The following is a 6,633-nucleotide window of genomic DNA, read 5'->3' as shown; positions in this document are numbered from 1 at the left end:
TGTAAGAAAAGGCAAACATTTCATTCCTTCAATGTGTTGCCTCCTGCTACTTTAGAAAAGAATGAGTTTGTGTCCAACCATGAGCAATCACTCCACACCCACAGCATCTTTTATCTTTGCCCTCTTATGCAGGGCTATAAGATAATGGGTCATCCCACCAATGTGATTTGTAACATTTCAAAAAGGATACATTTGTTTGCAAAAAAAAAAAAAAAAAGAAACTACAACACTGTTAAACCTTGAAAATGTTCTGTATCAGCACTGTCCAATATGGTACCTATTACCATAGGTAATAGAAAGGTGATAAAGAACTGATTTTTAAATTTTGTGTAATTGTAATTAATTTAAAGTTAATAGCCGTATGTCACTTAGTGACATCATATTGGATGTCATGTTTGAAATACTCCTAATGAGTTTAATTATGATTTTCAAGGTATGATGTGTATTTCTGGTCATGCAAAAATATTTACTAGGCCTGTGTCTAACTGGAGAGGTAAGAATGAAGAAGATGCCATCCTTGACTTTAAGGGGATCATAGTTTAACAAAGACACAATCGTGTAACCAAATAATAGAAATACAGAGGAATAAATTTTATCATTGGAAATAGTGGTATACCTCATTTTACTGTGCTTTACTGTCTTGCACTTTGCAGATATTGTGGTTTTTGAAAATGGCAGCTTTGGGGCACCTGGTTGGCTCAGTCGCTTGAGGGTCCGATTTTGGCCCAGGTCATGATCTCGCAGTTTGTGAGTTCCAACCCCCCTGTTGGGCTCTGTGCTGACAGCTCAGAGCCTGGAGCCCACTTCAGATTCTGTGTCTCCCTCTCTCTCTGCCCCTCCCCTGCTCATGCTCTGTCTTTCTCTCTCTCTCAAAAATAAATAAGCATTTAAAAAAATTTAGAAATTAAAGTAAATTAAATAAATAAATAAATAAGGCAGGTTTGTGGCAATCTTCCATAAGCCTCCATGGAGCCAGTTTATAGACATGTGCTCATTTTGTGTCTCTGTCACATTTTAGTAATTCCTGCAATATTTCAAGCTTTTTCTTTATTATTGTATTTGTCATGGTGATCGTTTACCAGTGATTATGACTCACTGAAAGCTCAGATGATGGTTAGTATTTTTTAGCTATAAAGAATTTTTAATTAAGGTATGTACATTGTTTAGACATAATGCTATTGCACACTTAATAGACTACAGTATATTGTACATATAACTTTTATATGCACCGGAAACTAAAAAATACATTTGACTCAATTTATAGGGATATTCACTCTATTGCAATGGTCTTTACCTTCTTCTGAAACCGATGTAGTAGTTTATATTTACCTTCAATGTATACAGGGGTCAAGGTGATATCAGAGGAAGCCACTCTTTTCCTTTTTTCCAGTCTGGCTGGCCCGCAAAACATCGATCTCCCAGAATGTTCAACAGGAGGGAGGAAAGGCTTTATCTTCCTTCTCTCTTACACCTCCCGAGAGATCTCATTCTCATGACAGTGAAAAGGGAGTTTCTGTTGGAAGGCATTCGGGTGTTCAAGGTCCATGGCTTCATTAGATTATTTTCTTCAGAGCTGTCCCTTGAGTGCCACGCTCTCTTCTCTAGTCCTGCCTCCTGCATGAGGGACCCTTCCTGTCGGAGGAGAAAGTCTGCTGTTACCTGCTGCTTAACCTACAACTGGGTGAAGAATGGGTCAAGACAGAGGAACAGAGACCACCATTTTGGACTTTGATCTGCAAAGCGCATCTTCAAATACATCTTTTCCAGCAGCTTCCAATTTTGTTCAGGACACAGAGAGTGGAGAGGCCTGGCCCTTCAGGACCCCTCTCTCAAGTAACAAGACAACTTCTTCTTTCTATATATTTTTCCTTTGAAATAAAGGTAAATATGGCTCGTTTCCCTGACTTCAACAGTTGTCATTTGCCCAACTTAGCAAAATTACTCAACCTTTCTGTGAGTCATTTCCTTATCTGCAAAATGGGAATGATAATAGTACCTACCTCGCAGGCTGGTGTGTGGATTAAGCGGGTTAACCTAGTGTGTAACTTTTAGACTGGAGCCCAGCACATGGAAAGGGCTCGCACAGGTTGACTGCCAGGTCACAGAGTTTGGGCTGCAATCACCTCAAGGGCAATTAGGTCTTGGGTCCGGGATGGGGTCGGAAATTGTGCATCTCGAACAGGTTCCCAGAAAGGCTGCTGCTTCTTGATCCGTACTTTGAGGAACAAAACAACAGAGTCCTCTATTTCATGCTGGATTGGGTCTGTCTCCTGTCCCCCCTACTGGTTGGCTCCTGTGAGAAAACCCCATTGTGTTAGTTTCCTGGAGCTGCTCTAACAAAGTACCTCAAACCTAGGAGCTTGAAATGGCAGAAATTTACCCTCTCACAATTCTGGAGTCTAGAAGTTCAAAATCAAGGCGTTGGCAGGGCCCCACTCCCTCTGAACCTCTAGGGAAGAACGCCTCCTTGCTTCTCCGCAAGGCTCAGTCCCTGCCACCATCTCCACAGGACCGTCTTCTGTGTGTCTCTGTCTCTTCTCTTCCTGTAAGGACATCGGTTATATCAGATTAGGCCCCACCCCAATTGAGCAGGAATTCATTTAACTTGATCCCATCTGCAAAGACCTTATTTCCAAATAAGGTCACCCACACTTACGGGGTCCTAGAGATTAGACTTTGAACATATCTTTGTGGCGGTGTGAAGGGGGCACAATTCAACCATTAGCATCCACTTTCTTTTTATCTTTATGAAATACTTAGTGTTTGTTCTTACTTTTGCTAACAATTGTGCTTGATTGCGTGTGGATTACGTAAGAGGTTGGGAAGTGTCTTTTCGCCTCTGACCCTTTGTGGTTGGGCAAGCACCCTTCACACGTTCATGCTAGTTTTAAGCCATCTTTCCATATTCAAGCGACCCAAGTTTTCCAGAACACAGCATTTATGTTCTTTTGAATGCATTCTTCTTCAATGACCTTGATCTGGCAAAGAAAATTACTATGTCATTCTCATCACATAAATCAGGCGTAAACTGGGTCTCTGCTTTCCTTCTGGTTCACTCATTTTACTGAATCATCATCATTATCTTTCTTTCCTTATTTTCCCTTCCTCCTTCTCCATAATGCTATTCCAAGGCACTCCATCCCCCGGTTTATGGCAGCTGCAGATGAATGCCCTCACTGCCTTATTGTCCACGTGAACAAAGAAATGCCTAATCCCTCAAGTAAACTAAAACGTTACATACAGCAGTTTCCCATTCATCCAGAGTTCCTTCTGAAAGACTGCCCCCAACGCACACACAGCTCTTTGCTAGTCTCCATTGCCCGTCAGACTCTGATCTCCCACAGCAGAGGTATTACAGGTTGTTGACTTGATATCACAGCCATTTCATTCTTCACTCAGCTGCTCATGTTTTGTTTCATTCCCACATTTACCGCCGAGGAATTTTTTTAGGGGCTCGGCTTCTGTATCCCAGCACACCATCTGTCAGAGTTACTTGGAATCTCAGGTCTGCGACAGACTGCCGATTTCACACTACAAAGCAGAACAGTGGGAAACAAAAGAAAAAGCAAGAGAGGGAAAACACCCAACTCAATGAAGTCAAAGACGAACTTAAACATCCTGGAATGTAAAACAACCTTCACATGGATTGAAGTAATTTTGAAGTAAGAGACGGTCCACGTGTTCCCCTCAGTGTGAGAGAAGCAGGAAAGGACTGACTCGGGGAGTGGTGCCTCGTGTGTATATGGCTCAGCAGAGCGTGAGCCATTGGTGATCCTGAGACTTTCTCCCCAGGCCACTGATGGACCGTGAGGGCTAAGTGAATGCTTCCAGGTCGTCATGGACAAGCACAGGAACACAAATCAACTTTAAAGTCTACATAAAAAATCAAAATAATCCAACTCTCCTGCCCAGGTCTGATATGTCGTCGGGCACATAGGTTTATTCAACAGAAGTTTATGAAAGCCCAGCTAGGTGCCTGACAGTGTCCTAGGGGCTGAGGTAGAGCACAGAAGGGTGTCTCACCACCAAGCAGCAGACGTCACAGTGGGAGGGGACACCACAGGGAACGACAAATGAAACAGGGAACCAGGCATGTGGGGCGGGGGGGGGGGGGGGCAGGACTTGCTATTTGCTATTTGATATAAGATAGTCAGAAAAAGACCTTCAGATAAAGTGACATGTGAGCAGGGATATGAAAGACAGAAGGAAGCAAGCCCCACCTCATCCCCCACCCCCACTCCCACCCCCCCAAAAAAACAAGAGCAAGGGTGCATGGCAGGTTCTAGTGACTTCAGAGGGGTCAAATGTGAACAGAGTAAAGGGAATAAGGGGAGGCCAAGTCAAGGAGGGAACGGGAACCTCTACCAAGTAAGACTTTGTAGGCAATTTTAAAGACTACCTTTCCTCTGAGCAAGACAGGAAACTATTGAAGACTTCTCAGCAGAAAAATGACTTGATTCAACCGCCTCTGAAGGGACATCTCCGACCGCAAAAATCGTAAGGCAACAAGGACAGACGCAGGAAGGCTAGTTAGGATGCTACGACGGCAACCAAGCACGATATGATGCTGGTTAGTGGCAGCATATGACCGGGCTGGTAGCAGAGAATTTGCTGAGAAGGGTCACACCGTGGAGGTGTTTTAAAGATACAGAGGACAAGGATGGCTGAGAAACCAAATAGGGAGAGAGAGAGAATAGAGACAGGAATGACTCCAAGAATTTTGGCCTGAGCCACTGAGAGGATGAAATCACCATCGCCCAAGATGGGAAAGACTGAGGAGGCGGAGGGGGAGAAAGAGGGGCAGAAAAGCAAAGTTTGCTTTTGGATCGGTTCGTTTTGAGATTCCGATTCAATTTCCACATAGAGGTATCGAGGAGGCTTTGGATTTAGGAGTCTGGCTCCAGGGAGAGGGTTGAGCTACAGACATAAATTTGGGAGATGCCAGAATATAGACTGTCCTTCTTTATCAGTGCAGGAATGACTTGACTTTATCCAAACTAAGCAATCCCACCATACATGCTAGCAGCACATTTTACAAGGCCAATTCTGGCCGTTTGCAATGTTCTCGTGGTTTCTAAGATAAATAAACATATTATATGTTTCCCTCTGGATGCCTTTGCTAAGATCATGTCAATATTTCCAAAACAGTCCTTGCCTAAACAACACTGAGAAAGTAAAACCTCTTGAGGAGAAAGGATTTTATTGTTTTTGAAAAGGTCCCTGTATTTTCTCTTACGAGTTTAGAATTGTATAAAAACGGTTTAGTTTCTGTTTCCCTCAAGAACTCCTATTACCAAAAGTGCAGCTTGGTGCCTGTCTTGAATGTGGGCTGATAACTTGCTGATGATTTGACAGTTATGAATAAACAGTTCTGTACCATAAGGCAAACATATTCTTGAAACTGCAGAAGGTCTCAGCGGGCCTTAGACACTGTACCAGAACATTTAACTAGAAAACCTTGTGCAAACTCCACAGCCAAAGTGATTTTATTATGGAATCCTAGCATAGACAATCCTGTAATAACTTATATTGATCACTAGTTTATCAAAATTCCACACGGTCATTTGATCTGGAACCGATATATGATAAATAGAAGATAATTCTCTGGAAACAATTGAGTTTTTCCCCTCTTATCACAAAACCAGTTATCTGCATGTGTGGGGGGGATGGGGGCAAGCCCCCTTGCAATGCTATTATGATCCTAAGGAAAAAAAAACCTTTTAATTAAATGGATCATTCATTTATTCCTTTAATTCACACATTTACCAAGGACTTAGAATATGACAGGAACTATGATAGGTCCGGAGATAATAAAAACAAAAAAATATATATATTTTCCCCTGTAATAAATAACTGAGGCATGTGAAAGTGAGAAATTCTTTCAATAAACTTTAAAAATGAATTCAAAGGTAAGGTCTGAGAAGTTTCTGAGAGGAAATGAAAACCAAGAGTATTGTGTATTCCTTCATGATTAAAAATTATAATGTTAAACAAATTTCCTGTGGCTGCCGTTGACTTCAGAAAAAAACATCTGGAACACTGTAAGAAACGCCAGGCCACCTACAAGTCACAAAGCTGTTACTGAGGTCTAGGCAATGATAAACAAAGCTTATGAGACCAGATGTTTCTGGATGCTGTATTTTGATTAAGATCCTTCTCATACCATCTGGATTGATGGGTGGATTTTTTTTGGAGGGGGGGGGGGTATTTCTTTCTAGCTTCAGCAACTCTCATTGATAGATATATTTGAGATCTATTTACCTAAGACAAGTGGCAATAGACCTAAATTTCTGGAGGCCATGTCAGTGCAAAAAACTCCAAAGTGCAAAAAACTCCAAAGACTCATGAATGGGAGGTCCAGTTTATTCCCAGTTTGAAAGTTGCTGTCACATTCACAAAGCCTACATCTTCTCCAGATAACCAGTGTCCACTTTTAAGCTTCTTTCCCAGAAAGAACGCTCCAGGCCCTAGCTGGCAAAAGTTGGAAATCAGGTAATAATGTAAACAGTCCTTTTCGCTAGAACTTCTTGATATTGGTTCTCTCTGACTCTTGCAAATTGCACACTGATTCAGAGTGTTTTTGGTTTGGGTTTGTGGTTTCGGGTTTCTTGTGGGCACATGTTACTTTTACTT

At 42.1% G+C, this 6,633-nt stretch overlaps 1 long non-coding RNA gene across 2 annotated transcripts; it reads right to left on the bottom strand.

The window, feature by feature from the left end:
• Positions 1–1,157: 1,157 nt before the first annotated feature.
• On the bottom strand, positions 1,158–4,659 carry LOC123386677. 2 transcript variants are annotated; one of them, XR_006600946.1, is made up of 5 exons: positions 4,400–4,659; positions 2,774–3,531; positions 2,381–2,543; positions 2,001–2,293; positions 1,158–1,632 (listed from the first exon to the last, which is right to left on the bottom strand). It is a non-coding gene; the product is annotated as an uncharacterized LOC123386677 (long non-coding RNA). The 2 variants fall into 2 exon arrangements; XR_006600945.1 differs by having other exon boundaries at positions 1,158–2,293.
• Between the last annotated feature and the right edge of the window lie 1,974 nt (positions 4,660–6,633).

Source organism: Felis catus, chromosome B4 (assembly GCF_018350175.1).
Source record: "Felis catus isolate Fca126 chromosome B4, F.catus_Fca126_mat1.0, whole genome shotgun sequence".
In the NCBI taxonomy this organism is placed as follows: Eukaryota; Metazoa; Chordata; class Mammalia; order Carnivora; family Felidae; genus Felis; species Felis catus.
This window is presented reverse-complemented; position numbering and strand designations above follow the sequence as displayed.